General features: G+C 39.1%; 1 protein-coding gene and 1 non-coding gene across 3 annotated transcripts in view; both read left to right on the forward strand.

Moving 5' to 3' along the window:
- SYNPR (synaptoporin) overlaps window positions 1–26,652 on the forward strand; it is a 331,134-nt gene that overhangs the window by 291,343 nt on the left and 13,139 nt on the right.
- On the forward strand, window positions 3,276–3,382 carry LOC144339558 (U6 spliceosomal RNA). Its single transcript, XR_013414609.1, has one exon. It is a non-coding gene; the product is annotated as a U6 spliceosomal RNA (small nuclear RNA).

A 26,652-nucleotide genomic window follows, 5' to 3' on the forward strand; every position in this document is an offset into this window, starting at 1 on the left:
CATCAAATCAATTTATATGCTGTCTCAAGAAATAGACAGTTAAGCTTGAATTGCAATGAGTTACTTATTTGTGGCCTATTGGCTCACTAGCCAATTGGCTAGTCACCACTATGGGCAGAAAATAATGCAGACTATTGACAATCTAGAAATTGCAAGACAAAAAAAGTGAAATTATTACCATAGAAAAAAGAACTTAGAAAAAAATGCAGTTGAGGCTTGGGAAAAGTGAGGTTAAATGCCATTGAGCTGCCACTTACTCCTGAGCACTTTCCACAGGCCAAGAATTAAATAAAATAGAAGTTATATTGGTTAATTCTGCAATACCATTAAGGCAGTTATTATTATTCCCGTTTTACAGATGTTGAATCCAATTTACAGAGGTTAAGTAACTTAAATAGTGCTGTACATTGAGTGTGATACAGAGACATGCTCTTCACCACAGTGCTGTATTGCCACACCATTTTTTACCTGAAAGTGGAGAAAAAAGCCAAGAATCTTTATCAGCTTATTGAGTATCTGCTGTGCACAAGACAGGTGGGGGACACAGTAGCAGGAAATACACAAGTTCCTTCTTTGGGAGAACCACCGTCTCCCACTTATATAGTCCTAGCGGATGGTCAATCATGGTGCTTCACTTGATACCTATAAGGTCAAGTGACTCAAGCCAGGAATCAAAGTCCCCTCTTGAATTTCTCTATTAAGTGAATTTCTTATTTCTTTTTTTTTTTTTTTTTTTTTTTTTTTTTTTTTTTTGAGACGGAGTCTCGCTCTGTCACCCAGGCTGGAGTGCAGTGGCCGGATCTCAGCTCACTGCAAGCTCCGCCTCCCGGGTTCACGCCATTCTCCGGCCTCAGCCTCCCGAGTAGCTGGGACTACAGGCGCCCGCCACCTCGCCCGGCTAGTTTTTTTTGTATTTCTTGGAATATGTGGGTCTAGTCGATAGTGGCCACATTGCCCATGATGTAGAAGGAGTCTATTTAAAGAATAAAGCTGAGCAGAGATAAGCAGATCCTCAAGGGGAGAGAGAGAGAGAGAGAGAGAGAGAGAGAGAGAGAGAGAGAGAGAGAGAGAGAGAGAAGCTTACCAAGAAGAAATTTAGGCCCTGAATTCAGCCACAGCTGAAGCCAGCACATTCTAGACTTTCCGGTTATGTCAGTGGTTGAATTTCCCCATGTGAGTGCTTTGATTTAGGTTTCTGGTACTTGCCAAATAATCTTGACCTAAATAATTTCTATCTCTTCTATAAAATGTTATAAGCACCTATGCATCAAAAGATTATTAGTGGAGATTAAATAACAAATGTCTAGTGTAATTGTTAGGTGCTAAGCAGATAGTAGATGCTTAGTAACAGTTTCTTTATCTATTCATAGGACCAAGAAAGAGTAAGATGAAGTAACTCTGGTAGTACTTTTATATTCAGTATTATTTAACTGTTTCCCTTTGTAGTGACTGCATAATATTCCATTATATTGAGATAAAATGAATTATTTCACCAATCTCTTATTGTTGGACTTAGAATTTTACATGGCTTTGAATTTTTCTCTCTCATAAGCCATTAGCCTTGCACTTTACACACATTTTAAATTATTTCCTTAAGAGAAAAACCCAGAAGTTGATTATCTTCCTGATTTTGAAGGCAGAAGTTTCTAATTTTTTCCACATTAAATACATCCCTAATGAGGTCACACATATGAGTGAAAATTTTGAATTCCAACTTCTGACTATACCCCCGGTCCTGAAATCTTATGTTATTGTAGAAGAGATCTCTCCAAAACACCTACAAAGATAATTTTCTTCCCGGAGAAGAAAAAACCTAAAATAAAAATAACTTGTTCTAAGGAGCCTGACATTGAAACATTTGCTTTGAAACTTAAGATACTAAGGAAACATCACAAATTTAATTCAAGCTGTGTTTAAGTACACAGAAGTCAGGCCTTAATTATCAGGGAGAAGTCCCCAAGATGGGCATGAATCTGCACAACCACCCAAGTGTAGGCCCAGTGCTGGGCTCTGCATGCCCTCAGCTTTGGCAGTATCCTTTCTCACTGAGACTCAAAAAGTGAAGTTCAAAACCATGAACAGTTCCTCTGGCCGAAAATGGAAGAAAAAACAAACATACGGAAATCCCACGTGATTTTTTTTTTTTTTTTAGCATAATGGAATTATTTATAAGTTTCATCCTGGGGTATCTCCAATGCCTGCAGTTCTGTATGTGGCAACCCAGCAGATGGTCAGGGAGTGGCAAAGGCAGTAATAGTCTATCCAACCCTGCCTGCTGTTGGCCTTGGGGAGCTTCTGAATAAATCTGGTGGCTCCTTTCAAACCCCCAGTTAAGCCATCTTCCACAGCTTTCGTTGGCTTTTTGTTTGTTTGTTTGTTTGTTTCACTCATTCTGTAAATAGTTGATTCAAGATTGAAAAAACTAGACCAAACTACATGGGATTTGTGTTCCTGATTAGAAGATACAGCTGGTAGAAGGCTGATTCTGGGCTTTGTGAAACCCTCATGCATAAAGAGTTGGCACACTTATGGGAACAGGGCAGGTGAGGGGGCCAGGGAAAGGAAAGAATTGATGACATTAGGGCATATTCATGGAGACTCTCTATGGAGTAGTCTCCCTCCTTCAGTCTTCCATTCTTCCAATCCATTGTTTCAAATAGAGCTGTATTTATGCCATTATATCTCTGGGTTATAGAAATAAAACCTCTCTCCTCACATCAGCATTCAAGGCCCTCCTAAGCCTTCACATACTCTTCAGAGCCATCTCCTATCATCCCCTGTATTCCATATTTTAGCCAAACTGTACTATTTGCCATTCCCTAAGATGCTGTAAAAATTCCTGTTCTGCAAAGCTACTGAGCTGCTACCTGCCACCTGGAAGGTCTTCCTCCCCTCTCCCTCCCAGCCTATCAAAATTCAACTCATTTTCAAAGATCCATCTCACAGGCTATCTGTTCCATGAAGTAATTCTTCACTACCCATGTCCTTACTCCCAAAGATATGTGATTTCTCCCTCTTCTAAACCTCCCAGCTCTGTGTAAAAATCATTGTTTGTGCAAATCCATTACTACCTTGCACTTTCGTTGGATGTGGTTTTGTCTGATCCCCCCCCACTAGATATCAAATATCTGAAGGACAAAGATTATTTCCAACACAGCTATCATCCCCTAAAGGCAGTATTTAAAATGAAATTAATGGCCTTCATCAAGGATAGGGTCTGAGTTTGCTCATCTACTCAACACACATTTGTTGGGTTCCTGCAAATATATATTCTAGTGCTTGCTTCGGCAGCACATATACTAAAATTGGAACGATACAGAGAAGATTAGCATGGCCCCTGCGCAAGGATGACACGCAAATTCGTGAAGCGTTCCATATTTTTTACTATGCAGCCATCAAAAAGGATGAGTTTGCATCCTTTGTAGGGACATGGATGCAGCTGGAAACCATCATTCTTAGCAAACTATCACAAGAACAGAAAACCAAACACCGCATGTTCTCACTCATAGGTGGGAACTGAACAATAAGATCACTTGGATTCAGGAAGGGGAACATCACACACAGGGGCCTATCATGGGGAGGGGGGAGGGGGGAGGGATTGCATTGGGAGTTATACCTGATGTAAATGATGAGTTGATGGGTGCAGCACACCAACATGGCACAAGTATACATATGTAACAAACCTGCACGTTATGCACATGTACCCTACAACTTAAAGTATAATAATAATAATAATAAATATAAATATATATATATATTCTAAAGGAAACACAGAAACATGTCAAAGAACCCCCCAAAATATAGAATATGCACTCTCCAATGTCTGGGTCTATAATATTGGAGGTACCCATCATGACTGTTACAGTTTAACATCAGGGTTTTGAAAATCACAGTAAGCATCAATGTTATTAAGTCCACGCCTCAATTCAGAAGAGACTCAGCTTGCTATTTTAAAACGGTGGACTCTAATTCTTCTCAAATGCTCCCTTCCACATGCATACTAAAATATACGGGAAATCTACCTAACCATGGGATCTTAAAAGTTTTACTGTTGTGCACTTTGGTCTCATTAATCATTTTGTAAGAGGAAAATTAAATTTAAAATAGTATACTTGCTGTCCCTGCAGTCTTTGTTCCTCTCTGAAAAGGTGGACTTTGGCCTTACTCTTACCTTTCTCTTTAAAATAGGTATTAATCATTGTGCTTTTTCAAGATAAATTCAAATTTATAAACTTCCAAAACATCCTTTCAGTCACTGGTTACTAATGCTTATCTGTTTTCTGGTTGAGGGAGGTTACTTGATAAATATGTAATCAGACAACTAAAGATTTACTCTTGAATAAGAGCCATCCTTTTAAAGACTCAGTTATGAATTACCCTCAAAGAGAAGGAAGGAATTAGTAATATTCTGTATTCAAAATTCAGAAAATTTCTAAATGCCTATAAAAAGAGAGTAATTTCCTTTCTACCACGTGTAATAAAATAAAGGTAATTCACCAAGACTTTATACTCTTGCTTTTATAAAGTAATTTGATTGATATATAATAATTTGATGATATATGAACATATTCCTAAGGTGCTTAATCTTAAGTAAAACTAATGAAATTTTTCTGGAAGAAAAAAATTTTCTGGCTGGACAAAGGTGACCCCGCTTAGATCTATGATCCTAGGACAGTGCCACCGTTTCAGTTTTCTGCTTAGACGTCAGTTTCCTGTCCTCCAAAATGAGCTCCTTGAAGGTAGGACTGGTTTTGCTATCCTTGTGGAACCAACTCTAACTAGGATAGAGCCCAACACAGAGCAGACATTCAGTAAGTACTTATCAAAGGAATGAACTCCAAGCTCCAATGTGTGTGTGTACATGGCTGTTTAACTAAAATTCAAACCCTCACATCCACTTGACTTTCAGTCCGAAGCAACCATACATCTGTGTGAGTGTTCCCCTTGGGTGTCCTGGGACAGCAAAACAAGTGGCACTTTCAGTTGTGAGTTAACTCGAAATCTTTCTAATTGAGTCTTTCTACCTACTAAACCAAATTGTTCCAAAGGCCTCCATTTTCATCAAAATTCCACCTTTAACTGCACTTTCTTCTCCTTCTCCTTCCCCTTCTTCTTCTTCTTCCTCTTCTTCTTTTTGTATGCTATCTTACCTACTTCTTTTGCTAGGAGATTATTCAGTCTTCTCTCCTGTCTTAAGCATTGTTCTTGCAACAAGGATCTGACACCTGCTGACTCTGAGTAAGCCATTATGCTAGGCATAGTCACCTAAGCCTGAATCTCTCTATCCTCTCTTGCCCTCTCATTTTAAAGTTTATCTCTCCAAAACAGAAATACTTTCCTTTCCCAAAGCTCTTGAATTAGAGAAAGAGTTCAGAAATTAAATGCTGTCTCATCACTCTTGTTTAGAACTACAGAATCTTTATTGGTTTGTGAAAGTGGGAAATAATAACTCGTTTTGCCATTTAAAATTGAACAACAGCTAAGTACAAGTGACAGGATAGATTTAAATTGGAAAGGTTCTATTAAATCAGCCGAAGTCAAAGCCGATTTCACTCCAGGAACTGTATGCATAAAAAGGTGTAATTATGAAAACTTGATATTCTGCTACTTTATGCATATTCACTTTATGAACTTAGACCTCTGGACGCCTCCTAGGCTGCTTTCTCATTTTTAGTAAGTCTTAGAATAAGGCATGCCCTGATGGAATTAAAGGAGGGAGGAGGTTTGTGTGTGCGTGATTTTTCCTCCCTTAGATTAGCTGTAATATTAAGACAAAAAAGCAGCTATTCTGCTGGGTTTTGTGTGTGTTTTAAGAGTGCTACAAATAAAATGAACCTCAGGGAGTCAGCAAAGAAATTATAGTTTGCCAATTAGGGGGACAACGGATCCATCAGGGAAAATATCTTATTAATTGCAGCTTCTAAAGAACATGAGTGAGTCTCTCTGAAGTCACTGAGAATATTTATCTTTGGAAAAGGAGAGAATTTCAGAGAATTACCAGAAGATTTAGTAATCCAAAACCCAGGGCTATCAGTTGGGTCATGTTTCCATCACAGAACATCATAGTGGACAATGCAAGTGAGGGGACAGTTGAGAATTAGCTCAAAGTGAGCAGGTAACTCGCACCTGTCCATTCTGCATGGGTGCCAACCTCAGAACGTTGTGAGGTTTCATCATACTCAAGAAAGAAGTCTATTAAGGAAAGATGTCAGGATTGTTAAGAGGCTGATTTTTGTATTCTGTTTTCTCACACCTCCAAAATAAATATTAATGCTGTGACCCCTCAATTTCTTGAAGCTTTAAGGATGTAAAACTAGAGTGAAAGGAATCAGAATGAATGCTGTGAGCAGCTTTGAGGTCATCATCACTTTCTACGTCCTCCCTCTGTTTTATCAGTGTAGGCCTAGACAAGTTATCAATTGCCGAAGTCACACAGTTGGTTTGCTGAACCCTTCATTCTTTCTCAGGATGTCCTAGAAACACCATTGTGTAGTTCAGGTCCATCTTGCCAGTTAGTTCTGCCATCTCATTGTTCTATGTCAGTCTGGTTCAGGGCAGAGGATGTGTGAAAGGAATGTGTGGGTTGTGTTGTGAATTTTCTTGTCATCATTTCCATCAGTACAATAGCCAACTCAGGGACAGGATGCCTCCACCAAATTGAGGCAGATTTAATGAGCTTTTGCAAAGAACATTTATTTCTAAGATATTCTAAGTTTCAAGCTACCAGGTGGGCCCATTGGTGGGTAAAAGTCATTAGCTGAATGTCAGGGCTTTTTTTCCCCCTTAGAATCTGGACTCTTTTCTTTCCCTGCTGTGGATGATGGAATCTAAAATATTTATGTGGCTTTGTAATGACTATTTAGCATTTACAGGCACCTGGTATTTGCCAAAGTGCTTGACAGTCAGTGTTTACTAACAGGAAAATAAATACTAGAAAATCTGCCCTATACTATTTGGGGAGCAAGTCCTTTTGGAGCTAGAGTGTTTTGGGGAACAATATTCAGGCCAATGGTACAGAGTGAAATTTATTTCCGAAATTTTGCCTGTGGCCTCACACTTAAACTTTCCCGTAGTTTACTAAGCTTCATTCCAACAATCCTGAAGGGTAGCGTGATTACTACGTGCTTCATTTATTCATTAAGCATTTATTAAGCATCAACTAGATGTTGAGGATGAAGGATTAATAAAACTCCACCCAAGTATGGGTTAAGTGCTCTTCCCATGATGCCTTGGGTCTAGACGTGAGAGAATGAGTAGTTCTCAGTGGTGACGTGGGGGCAAAGTGAGGAGAAGTGGAATCTGGCAATGTTTGGAGACACTTTTAGTCATCACTACTAAAGGGGGTGCTACTGGCATCTAGTGGGAGAGGCCAGGGATGCTGCTAAGCATCCTATGAGGCAAAGGATACTCTAACACAACGATGAATTATCTGGCCCAAAATACCAATAGTGCCAAGGTGGGGAAACCGTACTGTAAGCCCATCTCTCTGGTTTATACTTGTTTGGTCACATATCAGCTTCTCCCACCATAGCATAAGATCTTTAAGTGCAGAGATCTTTTCTTATTCTTCATTGTATCCCAGCACACAACACATATACAGAACTCAATACATAGTGTTGAATGAATTAATGAAAGTGGTGTCCTATCTCTCGGGGAACCCACAATCTCAGGGGTAGAGATAGATAGATAAGCAGGTAATTTAAGGATAAAATGTGTCCAGTCTTCAAAGTACAGTCAGATAAAAGCTATTTTTGTGTGGCCTTATAATTTATCATCCAAGTAGATAAATTGTTGACAGTGTGGGTGAGCACTTTCAAATAACTAAGGCAGGGTCATAAGTGAATCCCTGCAACAGGCCTGTCCCACATAAATAAGGGCACATACACAGTCAACCCTACCTATATAGCCTACATGTTCCTAAGTACCCACCTTGAAGCAGGTGCAAGCACTTCTCAGAATCCACCCCCACAAGCATGAGCTGAGTACTAGATGTATAGCAGAGTTCATAGGAGCCAGGAACGTTGACATTGCATGTTACACAGCAAAAAGTTAATGAAAAGAAATAAATAGAAGCTCATGAAATGACTTGTTCTTTATTCCAGGTCCTTGTTTCATACCCACCTTCTGCCAACAGCAATTTTCTCCTCTGCTTATTGAACCTCTTCCTACCAGCCTCTTCGGCCTTTCAGATTTTTCTTCTTCCATGATCCCCTGTTCCTCTTTCTCATCATAAAGATGTGGCACACTCTCAGCTCCTATTCCCACATCCATTCGCCCCGCTCAGTCACCAAGGGGTCTCCCTACGTAGGAACCAATGAGAGATTGTAAATAAAAATAACTTTTCCCAGATAGGTTTCTCATGGCTTCAAGCTATAGTGAGGGTTTCTTCAATGCAGTGGCTAAAGACAGAAGGGCAAGGTCAACCCTACCTGGGATTATGGGGAAAAGCTTTATAGAGAAAATAATATTCAAATAGACTCTGCTTACTCAGAGAAAATGTCAGTCTACTCAAAGGAAATTTAATAAAAAAAAAAACATGGAAAATCACAAAAGGTCTAGACCTCATGTTTTCTCAGTGGGTAGAAAGAATTGCCTTCACCAGGAGCATACTTTGTTAGGGGTCAGAAACAAAGATCTCAAGTGGAAACTTGCTAAAAGGTGAAGTGAATAAGAAGAGTATGGTTTATGGCTTTTTCAAGCCTAGACTTTGGAAGAAAGATACTGAAGCTTCAAATTAACTTTTTCCTTTTATGCTAAACTCTATTTCAGTAAAAACTAAACCAACCGTTTATAATCTTTAATGCAGTTATTGTGAAAGTAAACATTTCTTTATGATCCAAGTGTCATTGTTTTATTATGAGCAAATACTACAGGCAATAATGTTACTATCTTTAACTTTAGGTAGAATAACTTTCATCATTTTGTAGTCCATTCTAACACTATAGCTACAAAGAAATCCCCAAATGAGACTGTAATATACTGCCCTTTCTTTTACTAGATTTTAAAAAGACCCTCCTTGACACAAGATCAACAGCATCCATCATCCTTGTATAGCCTTTGAGATTTTACAACTTTGTATGTGAGGCTGATATCAAGTTAACCTGTCAGAATAAAATGCTACTTGGTATTTAACATATTCTATTCCAATTGGCTTTCTCTGAGTACGTGAAACAAATACCAAATGAGAATTTATATAAGCATAAGAGAATTGGTGCTAATTTTAGAAAGTTCCTAGCCATTTCCCTTCCCCAAAGTTAATTCCCAGTTGGAATGACTTTCCAAGTTTCAAGAGACAACCATCTGATTTTCCTAAAACTGTATCACCATTATTCTTAACAGTATGTCAAGCCAGTCCACAGTTTTCCATGCATAGAAAACATGTTATCTGGGGCCGGGTGCAGTGGCTCAAGCCTGTAATCCCAGCACTTTGGGAGGCTGAGGCAGGTGGATCATGAGGTCAGGAGATTGAGAACATCCTGGCTAATATGGTGAAACCCCATCTCTACTAAAAATACACAAAATCAGCCAGGCGTGGTGGCACGTGCCTGTAGTCTCAGGTACTCAGGAAGTTGAGGCAGGAGAATCACTTGAACCCAGGAGTTGGAGGTTGCAGTAAGCCAAGATTGCGCCACTACACTCCAGCCTGGGCAGCAGAGCAAGAATACATCTCAAAAAACAAAACAAAACAAAACAAAAAACAAGAAAGAAAGAAAAGAAAAGAAAAAAGAAAACATGTTATGTAAGCCTTCTTCCCAATCATTAATAAACATGTTGACCAGGACAAAGGTGGACCTCAGAAACCCGTGACCCTTGAAGAGCCGTTTCCACATTCACTATACCCCTACAGGATGCTTTTTTTTTTTTTTAACCTAGTCAGACTGGCTGAACCAGTTTTTAATCTCTGGTCTATACTGTGAGGGGGCAAATCTCACTGAAAAGATTCACTGGTGACAGCTAAATGTAAGATGTAGCAATGCAAAGACTGGGCAGATCTGGGCCTGTTGGCAATTTGAAAAACAAATGGCTATGCAAATACAATTCTCAGACTCAGTTGTAAGGTAAACTGTGAACCAGGGAGCAGCAGGTGGCTGGGTAAACGCAATGCTTAAATGCTGTCTGCATGTTTACATTCAGATCTTAGAAACTGAAATCTTCCTAATTGAATTCAACAAACAGTTGAATTGAGAAATTATTATGTGCAAAATACTGCACTAGGCCCTGAGGCCCAGAGAAAGTTGAATGATAGAGTACCCTGATTTTAGGGATATTTGGTTCACCAAGACCCACATGGAGAGGAAAGCCAATAGCTATATATGAAGAAAGGACAAGGAATTGAATTGATTCCAACGAGCGAAACTTGGGAACTGTTTTTTTGGAAGGGAGGGACAGGAGAAGGTCAAATGTGACAATAAAATGTGGGCTTCTGGGGGCAAATACAGTAGGAAGCTTTTTCTGTGAGGAGAGAACTAGAGTAATGGATCAGAAACAGGAGAGCGAAGTGGGAGTGTGTATGTGTATGAATGTAGGTATGTGTGAGTGAGGGTATGTGAACGCTTGTGAGGATGAGTAAATTATTTGAAGTTGGAGGATTTAAGAAGAAATAAAGCTATTAAAAGTAGGATGGGCCTAATTGTAGCACACGGATTTACATTCTGTAAAGGATTGCTGACCCCTCCTCAAAAAATGTTTCCAAGGCATGATGAATTCTAAGTCACTTATTTATACAATTGGAAGTGTTAAGTAGGAGAGGGGTATTGGCAAGCCTGTGTTTTTAAAAGCTTTTGTTAACAATCAAATAATCTACTGGTAATAGAGGCAAGGAAGGGTGTTTTGATTACGAGGTAATGGCAACAGATTAGAGAGAGCAATAGAGTCTAATCACAATGTGAACTCTTTCTTGAAGGCTTACTACGTGACAGACACAAACTAAGTGCTTCATATGCACTAACTCATTTAAAACTCACAGAAATCCTAGGAGCTAAGTGTTTTTATTCCCATTGCAAGTAAGGCCCAAGATTTGTGCAATCCAAGGCTCAAGTTGGTAGTCACCACTTCCTGTCTTCCCTTGGGGTAGTGTAAGGTGGTGATTACCAGCATAGGCCCCGGACCTCACAGTTTTGACTTCACTTCTGGTTCAACCATTTACGAGCCATGTTACTTATCTTGGGCCTCACTTGAAATAGGTAGAGAAGAGGTGCTAAAGAAGGCTCTTGGCAATTCAGTATATGGCATGAGATTTTGTCATCAGTCAAGCTGATACATGCAGGTGAAGAAGTAGGTGTAAGGAGAGAGTGTTATGTTTAGACAAGTCATATCAAAGGAGCATAGGTCTTCCATGTGTGGATAATAGCAAAGAGTTGAGGGGTGGATCTGAAATTCCGGTGAGGGATAAGAACAGGAAGAGAGAGGAGGTGTGAGAGTGGAAGCTATGACTTCAAGAGTCTCATATTTTGGGGATAAATAGGAAAAGGGTTCTCAAAGACAACTCTCATGAACTTAATAGCTGGTAATACCGACCAGCAGATCTCCCATCTAAAAGATTTTGGAATGAGTAAATGAGAGGTTTTCCTTAACCATCCCTAACCAAAGAGAAAGACAGTGGTAGTTTTTTCTTTTGTATAATTTTAACAAGGTAAATAGAGCCCAGGGCCTGTATCTCAATGAAATAGGCATCCAAGAGCCTGACCTGCCTGCATGCCGGAACTTGTAGAGTTCAGCAAGGCAGATACATCCAGCCAATATGCTCAACTGGTAGAGTTTGCTTTGCTGGGAATCCTGGAATTACACATTCTTAGAGTTGGGCCCTCAACTACCACCTTCCCAGCCAGAAACCTAGGTGTCTCCTATGACACTTCCTCCACACCCCTAAATCAAATCCCCCACTAAACCCCATTAAATCCATCTTCTTCTTTTCTCTTCCTTGAGTCCAGCTGCCACTTCCGTAATCCAGACTGCTGTCACTTCTTGTTTAAAGTTCAACCACAATTTCCTACTGGTTTTCTTCTTCCCTCAAATTCAATTTCCATAGGGCAATATCTGTATATTTATTATCGCATCCTGTAAGGATCTCTTAAAGGTGAAGAACCACTGTTCAAGTCATTTTAGGCAAATAAATTAAGGTCTTCATTTCCTAGGTTGATAAACTCACCAGGCTTGCTCCCATCTCAGGGGCTCCCCGCCTCCCCTTCTTTCTGCCTGGAAGACTCTTCCCCAGATATTTACATGGCTAGCTCCCATATTTTCTTCAAGTGTTTATGCAAAACCCACCTTCTCAATAAAGTTTCCCTGGCCACCTCATCTACAACCTCAGCCCCCGTTTCCCCAACATACTTCATCTACTTCAATTACCGGTAGATTATTTTGTATCTTTCTTTCCTGAATTATGTTTTCTCCAAAATACTTACCACTATCCAAACTCCCACATACTTCACTAATTTACCTTGTTCATTGTTGGTCTCCTACACAAGAATGTATATTTGGCAAGGGCAGGGGATTGGGTCTGCTTTTGTCCAAGACTATGTTTCCAGTGTTTAGAAACACGCTCGACATGAGGTGCAAAGTGAATGATCAGTGATGTTTATTGACTTTTTGTTGTTTCTGTTGGTGTTTTCTTATGGTCCTGGATTATCTAGCTAATTTTCCCAGTTCTCATTTAAAGTGAATAAGTAATTTCAAATGGTTTCTGAGGTTGGTTCCTCATATTGAGCTAAAACACACCCACACACACACACACACACACACACACACACACACAAATACGCTGTTATCTGTCATTTTAAGAAAGAACACGTTAATGTTTCTCCTTAGTCTTGAATGCCAAGTATTAGGGGGCAAAATGGGGGGAGGACTGTTCATTTTAAAAATATTAAAAATGAATTACAAATTTTCATTTGAAAGATCTTCTCATTCATGCTTATAAATAGCTGTTAAATGACCCAGTTGAGCTAGGAGCTCTCTAATAGCCAAGATGAAATTCATCCTCACAGCCATTTCATATTGAGAAACAAAAAATTTGGTGAATATTAGAAGAAAGAAATCCCTGTACTCATTACTTTTTTATGAGCAAAGTTCATCAAAACCACTGTGGAATAGAACTCAGAGTTTTGAGAAAGTCCTGTTAGTCTTGCAGAAAATGTATGTGTATTGATAAAACTCAGGTGATTTAGCAACCACAACAGTATCTGTGGGAATGATTGCATTCCTTTGTCAAAATGCATAGAATTAAGTGCCCTGGAGCAAATAAAAATGTGACTCAGAAAAATACTTTAATAACTATTCTTTCCTCAGAGCAATACAAATCCAAAGTCAGGCATGACCTGTGGGGAGTTAAATGGCAGTATAGACTTCAGAATAAGGTAGCGATAACACCAACAAAAGCCACACACACAGTGCAGTACAAGTGTCTCAAGGGAGAGATTCAACTGGGTAGCTGTTGTGTAGTCTCCAGGACATGGAAGCATTAACCTAATACAAACATCAGCCTTTATTAACACAGTGCCAAGCCAGTCAGATATAGTTCCCAGTTAGGGAGTCTCTGGTTATGAAACCTAGTGCATTTTTCCAATTGTGGTCGAATGAGTTGGCATTCAGCATGCACGGTCTCACTTCCAGAAGGGCTTCACCTCTGTCATCCATGACCTGCTTTGGGAATTCATTCTTGACAAGTTAGTCTCATTATACGGTTCTGGCAAATTAGTCTCATTATATGGTTCTGGCCTCTGGTAACTACATCTGGAAATAATGTTAACGGTTTACATATATTGTGTATTTACCATATGTGAGGCATATAATGAATGCTTCATATGTTACATCTCATTTAATCCTCACAACAGTTTTGTGAGATAGATAGTATTACCCATTTCACAGATTTGGAAAATAAAGCTTAGAGGGTATAGGGATCTTGGCTAAAGCCATACAATGAGTCAGTGAAGATGAATCCAGAACTGACTTCAGAACTGTAGCAATTAACCCCTGTACTCTACATTCTACTGCCTTTGTAAAGAATGAAAAGCCAAGAGACAGAGAAACAGTAAAGGAAGGATCCCTGAGGGATGTTTTCTACCACTGTCCTGAGCACAGTCAGAAAACCTCCATACTAAATCAGAAAAATAAACTCAACCACCCTCTGTTCCAAAGTGATACTTCATAAACTGCTTTAAGGGAGCACTGTGTTTTGAACCATTACCTTGAAACCCTTGGGGAAGTTTGGTGGAGAAGGGAGGGTGTATGCTGGGGGCAGTGGTAGATGGTTGTAGCACTAAAGCAACACCAAACAAAAGAAAGTTCCTGGTCATTCCAAATCAGTAACAGTAACATAGTAGAGTGCATTGTATATTCATTGGACATACAATCATTCAAAAACATGCATTTATCAAAACATAAAGCAAACAAACAAACACACGCATACATAAGAAAGATGCAGAGAAAGAAAACAAAGCATTTACAACCTACAGGCAACCTGCCATCTCATCAAAAAGCGTAAGCACGAGTATGCATCCTCCATCTCAGCTCCCTCATGACCCCCACAGTGAGAGTTCTTTCTGAACTGAGGCAATTCCAGTGTTCAAAGATATGTATTTTTATACAACATAGTCCTAAATACAAACCGTCACCTTTATGCATGCACAAAAGCAAGGGCACCACTCACTCCAGGAGACTTGAAAGGTTTATTAAAGTTTACTTTGACTCTTGCTGGTTTTCTTATTACCAAAAAAAAAAAAAAAAATTAAAACTCATCTCCCCTTGTGTATGATTGAACTCTCCCATATTTCCAACACATTTCAAAAGGTTATTGTGATTGCAAGTGTGGATTTCTTTTTAACTTAAGCTAGACACAATTACTTTAACGGTACCATAATTTGGCTTTCACATTCTCTCAAAATCATCAAAACAAAGTACTTGCAAAATGTTTGCTTCCCAGGTGTTTTCCAATAGATTCAATACTATTTGCCACGGTGCATAAACTGAATGAGAGTGGTTTGTGAAATATGGAATCAAGATGTTGCATACTTACCTCCAGAACTGAGTGCGGCTTTCTTTGTGCTCTGGAAAACACTTTCTATTTGGCTTCATTTTAGCAATAGTGAAAAAGATAAAAAAATGGAATGATATTATGAGAAGCACTTAATGGGGGAGCTCTGCAGACTGGTAGAAGATTATTACTTCTTTGGCTAAGTTCTGCAAATTTGTGTGGAACCAGGAGTCCTCTTTATGAGTAAGAATAGTTTATGAAGAACCTTCGCTTTTTTTAGTAGCTAATTCCTTTTTCTCATCAACAGGACACAATACAGCATATAATTAGATTTCATTATAACAAATTTTAATATACCATAGATCAAATGGTGTCCCCATAGCATAACTACTCATGACCAGATTCTAATAATATGCAAATTTAGCTAAGTGCATATTATTGGACTTTTGTCTAATAATGTTGGTCTTGATCCCCTGATATTCAGCTCCACAGTTTCATTAAGCAGTCAATTAGGAAAAGAGAGAAAAGCAGCATATATGTATTTCTTCTTTATTTTGGTAAAGGATTTTTTACTTTATCCGCTTATATTGATAAGACATGACACAGGAATAGGTGCTACAGGATTTACAAAAATACATTTGACACAGTCCCAGTAAGGCATAATCTCAGCAAATCCTTAATGGTTGGGGGCCCAGGCTCTGGAGTCAGACTGCATTTGTGCCCTGGTTCTACCACTTACTAGCTGGTTAAACATGGACAATTTACTTAACCTCTCTGTGCCTCTGTATTTTCTCCTGTTCATTGATGATAATGATAGTACCTATCCTATCATTGAGAATTTGATGAGATTAGTTCATGTAAGTGTCACACGTGTCCATATAGAAGACCACCTAAACAGGCTTTGTGTGAGCAACAAGGCTGTTTATTCACTTGGGTGCAAGTGGGCTGAGTCCAAAAAGAGAGTCAGCGAAGGGAGATAGGAGAGGGGCAGCTTTATAGGACTGGGGTAGGCAGTGGAAAGTTACAGTTAGAGGTGGTTATCTATTTTTAGCAGAGGAGGAGGTCACAAGGTGCATGGTGGGGAGATCATAAGACTCATTGTCCAGAAGAAGAATGTCACAAGGTCGATTGATCAGCTGGGGCAGGGCAGCAACAAGTCATAATGGTGGAATGTCATAAGGCTGGTCAATCAGTGAAGGCAAGAGATGGCTGTTTCACTTCTTGTGTGGTTTTTCAGCTGCTCCAGACTTCCTGGCTCCTGCAGGCCATCTGGACATTATATGTGCAAGCCACAGGGGTTACAATGGCTGAGCTTCGACTCAGAGGCCTGACATTCCTGTCTTTTTATTTATAAAATATAAGGTTATAAGAAAAGATAAAGAAAATATAAGTTCCTTCTGGGGATTATTGAGGTAGAGGTGATGTTTCTCAGGACTGCTTCAAGCGTGACCAGGGACTGCGTGGACACTTTAAAGAAAATTTTATAATGAGTTAGTCCAGTAAGTTTCGGGTCTAGGGCGCATTTTTATGTAGCTAATAAGGTGCCAGTTAGCATATTTTTGAGCTTGGAACTACCCTAATAAAATAAGTTCTCTAAAAACAGTAATCAGGCATATTAGCTTTTAATGTAGGTGGCGATGAGTTTTTAGGCCAAGGAAGGAATAATGTTTTACGTACCAAAGCCTTTCGTCCCCATTTTCCATCACATAAATAGGATTCCCCGTTGTTAAGCCAATTATCTATTATATTACCCTTTCCCCATAGGTGTGAGTGGTGGTCTGAATGGAAAAGCTCAATCGTTCTGAATACAGATCCTATTCAGGAGAGATAATAAGTAAAATAATCTTTGTCTCCTGGATTAAGGTGAGGAAGGATGAATTTTCCATGATCTAAAAACTACTTGCCCTGAGTTGGAAAAGACTGGTAGAGCAGGTTTTCAGAAGAGGAGTAGGTGGGGGTGATAGAGGAGAAAGAAAAATACTGGTCTTTTGGAGTGAGGGCTGGAATATTTGTGGGTGTGGAGGCATTTTCTATTTCTTTTGCTGTCCTGTTGGCATAGGCATTTCCTTTAGCAGTTAAGATCAGTTGGTTCCCGGTGTCCTTTACAATGAACGACCCCAGCCTTGACTGGCAGGAGAGCAGCCTTAAGAAGGGCCTTTATTAGAGAGGCATTGATAATGGAAGAGCCTTGCGTGGTGAGAAAACCTCTTTCAGCCCAAATGGCAGCATGGTTATGGAAGATGTAGAAAGCGTATTTGGAGTCACTATAAATGTTAATGTGCATTCCTTTGGCAAGAGAGAGCGCACAAGTTAAAGCAATCAGTTCAGCTTGTTGGGAAGTAGTGGAGGGAGGAAGTGCAGCAGCCTCGGTAATAGAGGTATGAGACACGACAGCATAACCAGCTTTAGCTGGCGAGATTTGTCTGGGTTTAGAGGAACTGCCATCAATAAACCAAGCATGGTCTGGGTTTGGGATTGGAAACATAGACATGTGAGGAAAGGGGGAAGATGCTCTGTGTATTAGGGAGATACAGTCATGTGGCTCAGGATTTACGTTGGGTGTTAAGTGAGAAGCTGGGTTGAAATCGGGTCCATGGGTAATATTTAGCACAATACCTGGTATATAAAAATTACCCAATAAATGTTAAAAGAGGGAAAGTAGGAATAGAGTTATTTTCAAGTTGAACTGGCAGAATGAGACCTACTTAAATGCAAATGAGATAGAATGGCAATGTATGCAAATGGGGCCACAGATAGTAGTGGATTCTGGAGTAGACTGGGAAGTTTTTATGGAGGAGATTTCCTCACAGGCTAGGATTTGCTTCTCAAAGTATGTCCAGTGACAGCACTGGCATCGCTTGGAAGCTTGTTAGAAATGCAGACTGTCAGACCCTCTTCCAGACTTACTGAATTAGAATCTGCATTTCAACAAGATGTCCGGAAGTTTTGTCGTGCATAAAGTCGAAGAGTCCTTCTCTAGGACATATCTTGCTTCTTAAAATGTTCAGGCCTGCCATTATCTCCCACCATACACAGCAGCATTTACAAAAGAATAATTCTGGGGGCAGGGAGCCTACACTCCCAAAATTTCCCACTGCAAAAAAACTGTGAATGTGAAATTCTAACAGTTATATATTGGAAATATGATAGAACTGACAAAAATAAGTCAAATCATCTAAATAAAGCACGGAACATAAGCTATGATTCAATTACTATTTATGCCTAGACAGAGTAAAAATTACAAATATTTTTTCATCCAGACTGAAATGAAAACCAAGAAAATGTATGATCACTTTCTTTGGGAGGGATTGGACAGAAGTCCCTGGTACTCTCAGATTTACGAAAAGCATGCATGCCCCCAGAAGGCAATACCATTTCAGTTACATGTTTCCTTCTGTATATCCCTCCCCACCTCCACACACATACATACCAAACACCACCACAACATTTTGGTGGGTTGCACTGTATAACACTACACATTGCAGAGAAACAGACACACACACGTCAGCTTTATCCACAACTTCTCACTTTTTCTTTAAGCACCTGTTCAAATCTTGCATACTGGAGACACAGAATCTTTTATCTGGAATAATTTTTAGGAAATAGTGGACAAGAACAAAAGGGGAGAACTGATGGTGAAAATAATGATATCTGTCATTTATCCAATGCCTAGTTGTGCAAGATATCGCCCTAGAAGATTATCTATTACTTTTTAATTCTTGCAATAACCCTCTAAGACAAGGTATAAATTCTTTATTATTTCAACTGGGGAAATAAAAGCCTATGAAGTCAAATCTATTGCCATAGGCTATGTGCCTAAGAAGTAACATAACAGACTAGAACCCAGGTCTATCTTCTCCTTCCATCTGTCAGAATAAAAACATCTATGAATCCACTAGTCATCTTCTTGAGGAATGGCTTCTAATTTGTAATTCAAATGCAATATTTTTTTCTCACTTTCCACTTCATATGATAAGTGGGGAAGTGGCAAAGGAATATTTTGAAGTCAGACTGAATTTAAGCTGTAGATGGTAAAGCACAGGATAATTTCCTCCTTGGTATTTGAGAAGTTCTTCATTTTAACCATCTGTTGCAGGTTGACAGATGGGTTGATATATGACAGAATAATGGGTCTTCAATTCTAGAAAGGCATAAGGAATGCTTAAAAAATAGCAGCTCTTTTCATGAACCTAACTGTGTAAATGCCGCTTGCTCATTTGCAAAAAAAAAAAAAAAAAAAAACTGGTGGGAGTGAGTGTGAAATATAGTCACAATCCTTCCCCCAAACAGAAAATTTTTCAGAATTGCCGAAGGTCAAATGCAGTAAAAATATGCCTATTCTAAAATCATGCCAGAATTTTCAAATTTAGTCACTTAAAAGGGCATACAAGGGAAAACCCATAAACAAAGAAAAAATAATAAAAACATATTTTTAAAAAACCTTCTTCCATCCCTATCCCCAGTCATTGAATTATCTCTATTATGAGTTTCTTGTATCCTTGAGAGAATTTAAGAAACATGCCAAAATTTGAGGCCTAATGATTTTTCCTTTAAGCGTCTCTGCTAAATGTAAAATGTCTTCCCTTTCTTCTTGTAGATTCAATGTGAGTGTGTGTGTGTATGTGTATGTGTGTGTGTATATATATATATGAATTTACTAACAGCAGATATCTGGCTAGGCACTAGAGACACAGGTGATTAAGATAGTCCTATGCCCAAGGACCTTCAGTGCTTTTTGCAATGTAGCAATATGATCACAGCATTCCTTGATCACATTAACAGCTCATTCTCCTACACAGAATTTCAAATGGCCCTGCATGTCTTTACACTGTCACCCAAGTTCTTTTCCAATCATGTATTGCAACCAAATGAAATATTCACACACGCACAAACTCCACCTATACCCTTAGATACCTAGGTATTGCCAAATAGGTTTGAAGCTCTACCTACAAAGAACCAGTAACTTAACACTTTAGGTTGGAAAAGTTTGGGCCATAATTATTTAACCTCAACGGAGTGATCCTATTTTCAAATTAACGTCAGAAACCAGTTTGAAGGAAAAAAAAAGTTATTTCAGTTGAATTCATGGTCAAATATCACTGGCCATGACCAAATGAGGCCATGTCACTTGACAACTGCACTGTCTTCACCATCATCATCACAATCTTTAATGCAACGACTAAAATATTCCAGTCTCCATGCTTAACATTTGTATTTAATTTTAATCCTCACAATGACCCTATAAGGGAAGGACTCCTGACCCATGTTACAGATTTGAATATTGAAGACCAGAGAACTTTAAAATCCATCATCAGGTTGACTTCTTCACTGCATTATTTCCAGCCACAGATACCAACTCTTCCATGTCCTTTCTGGGAGATTACCAGTAGTGTAGAATAGTAAGTTAATAATAGGATTATGTTTTCAAAGGAGTATTTGCCAGCCTGAATTTATATCAGCAGTTTCTTCCCACCCTAATATTATATAATTCTGGAGGAGAAAGATGTGCAATTTTTTCTGGTTTTGGGGAAGGTGTTTGCAAAGAACGTAAAGCAAAGTTCAGAGAGGATCTTACTTGATTCAGAAGGTAGCACTTGAAAGACCTGCTAGCAATTGATTGATTGATCAATTATTGTTTTGTTTTATTTTTTAATTTGGAGATAGGGTATCCTTGAGGTAATTTAGGTATCCTTGAGGTAATTGTTGGATTACTTTGGAGCAGTGCCTATTCACAGGTGCAATCATAGCGCACCATGGCCTCCAACTCCAGGCCTCAAGGGATCCTCCCGTCTCAGCTTCTTGAGTAGCTGGGACTACAGATAGGTGTAACTGCATCCATGCACAGTCATTTTCTCAAAATTTCTCAGTGTAGTTGCTTGAAAAAATTTCCCATAGAACATATCCATTTTCAAATATAGGTTACTGGTGGGGTAAGTTCAACATACTTAGAAAAATTAAAAAATTAGTTTGAATTGTATAATATTTTAATTATCCATGCTTCTACTATCTGCCATTGTATAGAGAAAAAAAGGTGTTGTGTTATCTGTTTTTTTAAAAAATAAGTTTGTGTCTGTTTGTGTGATATCACATATATACATATATGACTGTCAATACACACATGTCTTGGAATTTACCTTCACAGATGGTTTGTACAGATACAAAAGAACAAATTGTGAGGAGGTAGTTTTATTCAGTTGATGAGAAAACATTGTAGTCCAGAGTATATGTGAAAGATGAAGTTCAAGTCTGGTTGCTTCTGACTCCAGTCTTCCACCGTGTCTCCTGTAAGCTACACTTCCTCCAGAAGTTTCATTTATATGCTGCCTGACATTTGGTGTTTTCCAGCTATGTTTATAATGTCCAGATGTTTTGTGTCAAGTAGATAAGGCTAGTTGTTGATTAACTAAATCTTAGCATTTTCATCTAGCTGATTCAATGGCAGCCCCCAAAATATTTTGGAAGTGCTAAAAAAATGCATAAACATAAGAAAGATTGATATGGTATTCAATAAGCATTCCCAAATTTTCAGATTGACCTTTGACTAATTACACAAATTTATTCTTTTCCCAATAATTTTTAAGACGTTCAGCCTGGTTTTAACAGTTGCCTCACCTCTGGTCTAGGATGTTGAGCTTGTTATTTATTTCCACACTTACTGATGGGTGTGTCAAAACCAATAACCAATTTTTTGGAAAGGATGCTATTTCCCATATGAGATAGTAATTCATTTAGAAACACTCAACAACCCTCATTGCTTTCCTAAGCTTTCCTAGCAAATTGCTAGGGTACTAGGGTACAGAAAGGCAGGAGTACTCTTCTAAAAACATTTAATTGTGTGAATGGATCCACCCCAAATCTCTTCACCCCTAGGACTCACCTTGTTTATCGCTTGTCTTTCTAAGAGGCATAGGGTTGCAGGTGGACAAGTATAGAGAGACAATAGTCTCAGCAGCCATGTGAGCCACCAAAATTCCCAAGAAACAAGCAGTCTTCTCCTCATGCTAATACCCACCTCTCCAGCAAATCGCCCAAGAAGTCTTTGGTCCTGGCCAACCTGGTATCAACATGCATTTTTCCTAGGAAAGGAACAAGCAGGTAGTAAAGAGGAGTCCAACACTCCCTCTAGATGTCAATTCGTAGGCCTTCCAGATAAGCCATTTTGTGTTGTATTTATTATTCAATGTGAGTCCTGAAGCTGCTGTGAGAACCATCCAAGGACGAAACCTAAAAAGATCCCGGATGCAACCACATCTGTGTCACTTTCTGTCTCCCTAGGCTGGTCAGTACTCCCCAGGTATTGATTTTTAAATTTCCAAAACACCAAATCCTTTTCCTACAAAGCTATTATCACTATATGCAATTATACATTCTTTTGTGATTAACAGCTCTCTCTTCTACCAGAATGAGTATAGGACCATGTCTATTTCTATTAACTACCATATTTCCAAGACCTAGCACCTAGTAGATTCTCAATAGAGATTTGCTAAATAAACGAGTAAACCCACCTAATGTATTTGGCCATCAAAACCCACTGGATAATGCCTATATACTTTTCTATATTGTATTTTTAGCTATAATATGTCGCTGAATTTCCTGTATCAAGACTAATTAATAGAGTGAACTTTCAGGAGCTGGGCTAAGCATTTTATTGCATTACTTCTTTTATCCTTGGCAAAAATACTATGAATATGTATCTCATTATTGCCCCTTTTTACAGTTGGAAAACTGAGGCTTTATTGGGTTCTAGGGCTACTTAGAAAGAATTGAGATTCGACTTCAGGACTGCCTGATCTCAAAACTGCAGACTTAACCACTATGTGATAATTCCTATTCTAAAAAGCTATATATAATAAGACCAACACAAAAAATTTTCAGTGAAGATCAAGTAGAATAATGAATGTAAAGGGCTTAGCACAGCACCTGACCCATAGTAAACATAGAATCAATAGAGCTGTTAATATTAATGCTACTACTAATGCTATTAATTTATCTTGAACAGCTATTAATTTGCTAATGTTACTATTAACTTGCTTTGAAAGATTTGTGCTAGTTGTAATAAAAAGATTAGGCGGGATCAATGGAAAATTAAATCAGATTTTGAGGAGTGTTTTTAACATATGATTTACGATACTATTGCAGAAAGCTAGTAAAGACTTTGCATCTATTCGGAGTTCACCAAACAGCCAGGAATACCTCCCTCTTGCACCAAGATTATAAAATCAATTGCCTGTAACTGAAATAAAGAGAGAGATGCAGGGGATCTAAAAATCTTCTTTTCACAAGAAAAGTTAAAAACAAGAAATAGAAAGTATCTGTTCTACAGCTGAGCAACCACAGATTAATTGATAAAATTATCTGGGAGCAGTCTAGAAAAGAAAAAGTGCAGTATGTCAATCATAATAAAATATAACTTCGGGAAAAAAGCAATGAAACCCTACATTGATTCTCAAGCATCAGCCAGATTCTTCATGCATAAAACAAGATGATTGATTATTACCAAGGCCTTGTAACAGAAGAACATCAGCTTCCACTACATCTCTTTTTGCAAAATCCTGATTAATTGGCAGTGTGACAATAGTGTATCTTACAGTTCTTACATGAAGCGACTCAGGCAGTGTAGAGATTGGAAAGATATAGGCCACTGGAGGGAGGAGAACAGATCTCCCTTGGCTGGTCTCCCCCACTCTCTTCCATCTTTAGAACAGTACCCAGCCCATAGCAGGGAAGATAATAAAGTGTGAACAGATGACTGGGAAAAGAGACAGAAACAGCAATGGACAAACGAAAAAAATCAATGGGATTTGGAGTCAAACAGACCTGAGTTTGGTACCCAACCTCTCTACTTACTTAACTTCTCTGAGCCTTTCCTTCTTCGTTTGTAAAATAGAAAACCTAACAGCTACTTCGCAGGGTTGCGGCGAAGATGAAATGAGGTGGAATAGATAAGGCATCATACCTTATTTATGGTAGAACTTCATTCAATACAATGAGGTTCACCTTCCAGTGAGGGACACAGACTTTGGAGCTTAACAAACCTATGTTGCAACCAAAGTTTAGCAGCTTAGTAACTCTGAGATGTCTAGCAAATCACTTAATCTTTCTGAACCTTGACTTTCTCACCTGTAAAATACAGTCAATAATAGTCACCTCAAAGTGTCATTATGAGAATTAAACGAGTAACGCATGGAATGCACAGTGTATGATACACAGTAACAGATAAATGATAGCCATGTTTGTATCCCTGCTTAATTTTTGTTATGAACCTAAACAATCATGGCCTTCTAAAAGCAATTGTGTTTTTATAAGATTCAGAACATAGATTGTGGAGCCAAATTCCGTCGGTTGAAATCCTGGCTGTGCACCTTTCAAACTGGGTTTAAGTAATTTATCCCAACTATAAAATGGGATTACAATAGTACCTACCCCAAAAGGGTTGTTGGGAAATTAAAGAAGCAAATGTATGTAAAACTTCAATAACTGTTCTCTAAGTGTTGGCAACTGTCATCATCATCACCATTACCAACACCACCATTATCACTATCATCATTATCATCATGATCATCTCTTGAAGGTGTCACAAAATCATCTCCTTAGAAACTGCTGCCTCCCCAGTTGAAAATATAGCAACAATGATATTAATTGAAATTTATTCCAGCTACAACATTGAAAATATAGGCAGCCTGGTTTTTTATGTCCCTTACCACTTCTGTGGGCCTCTTCCTGCAGAGAGCTCTGCCTGAGCTCAGAGAAAACCATGCTTGGAGGAGGCACAGAGACGCCCAGTAAGGGATAAATGTGGAGCCTCCAGCTCTTGGATGTCTGTAAGAAAAACTGAGGTAGGGTGTGAACCAGAGGTAATTCAGAGGCTCTTTTCCAAGTAAGTGTTTTGCAAATGAAGCAGCTGCTACCCAGAGTCCTTGGCTTATTAGACTGGAGATAACCATCAAAAAGACAAACAGGGTGGGAAGTCCTCATCCAAAATGGAAAAGCCCTAACTCACATGCCAGGCTCCTTGGAGCTGGCCATTTGCATATGATCAGAGACTTTCTGACTTCAATTTCTCCTCTCTAGTAAAGATAAGCAAACTTGATGACTTGACCACTTTTACCCCAGGAGAATTCCTTTTGCTTATTTAAAACACCAGGCCTGAGCAGGACTGGCATTCAGTGGGATCTAGAGCTCACCCAGCAGGTTTAAGCCACTTTGCCAGTGGATTTGTCACTAAAGATTACAAAGTCTAGGGGATTAGTGGGATTTGTCTAAGCACACTCAATGTCAGGAAGAAGAGGAACTGGTCTCCTGGGACCAAAAACTCCAAATCTGGTCTAAACTCATTCCATTTACCTCCAGAAACTGAGTTTGTGTTCTTACTCATAACATGCAAAGAGTAGTAATACCTGCTTCATAGAGTTGTTGTAAAATAAATGGGGCACATAAAGCATTTTGCACGGTACCTAGTGTGTGATAAGTGCTTGATGGTAGTGGGACCTCTGAATCTTCTATTCCTCTCTTTTCTTTCTCCTCCTTTGTAGGAGAGAGGGAGCTCTCTTCCTACTCTCAGACACTGCCACCACCTCCTCCTCCTCTGTTTTCTCTTCCTTCTCCCTTCTTCATGCTCCCCTCTCCTCACTCTCCTCGTCCCCAATTCCTTCCCCCTCCTTCTCTGCCCTTTCTTTACTTCCTTCACCTTCCTCCCCCTTCTCCTTCCCCTAATGCTCCCCCTTCCCCCTCCACTTTCTCTTCCATATCCTCCTCCTGTCTCCCCATCTCCCTTTTCCTCTTCCCTGTTCTGCTACTCCCCTCTCTCATCCTCCTTATTTCATCATCTACCAGCCACCAGCCTGCCACGTCTTATTAACAGAGTGGTCAAGCCAGCCTTTCCCCCTACACCTAACACAAAATGCAGCTCATGCTTGGCAGAATTGCCCCTGTGGGCCACCCACCTCCTTCTTTGGGCTGTCAACACAGAAGGCCCAAGCCTCCCTTTGGTCACACTGATTTGCTTTCAGACCAGACCACTGAGGCAATGAATTGGGTTATCATATAAACCCAACTATGGGACTCTACAGGCCAAGAGGAATGTGGGAGGCATGCTGGCCTTGTCAAAGCTAAGCTGTGGGATGACTTAGCTTTGGACCATCTCAGACCAAACTACCAAAAGAAAGTGTGGCATCGTCCAAACAGGAAAATGGGTGTCACTGTCACTTGACCATGGATATAAATATGCTTCCATTTGTTAATTGTGGATTAGAACTATGCTTTCCAATAAGATAGCACTAGTAACATGTGGTTATTGAGCACTGAAATGTGGTTATTATGAGTTAAGATGTACTGTAAGTGTAAAATATACATCACATTTCAAAGACTTAGTACCATAAAAGTAAAATAGCATACTAATAATTTTAGATTGACTATATGAAATAATAATTTTGATGTATTGGGGTTTGTTGTATTAATATGTAATATATTAATATAATTAATTGCATCGATTTCTCTCTTTAAATGTGGCTACTTTAAAGCTTAAAATTACACATGCAGCTCCTGTTTGTGGCTTGCATTAGATTTCTTCAGGCGTTCTCATTCCCTGATCTTACCACCAGGGCCACAATTATTATTCTTTAAATTAAGTCATTTTTAAAATTTAAATCAATGTGTTTTTGAATAAGACCCTGGACCACTGT

Source organism: Macaca mulatta, chromosome 2 (assembly GCF_049350105.2).
Source record: "Macaca mulatta isolate MMU2019108-1 chromosome 2, T2T-MMU8v2.0, whole genome shotgun sequence".
Taxonomy (NCBI): Eukaryota; Metazoa; Chordata; class Mammalia; order Primates; family Cercopithecidae; genus Macaca; species Macaca mulatta.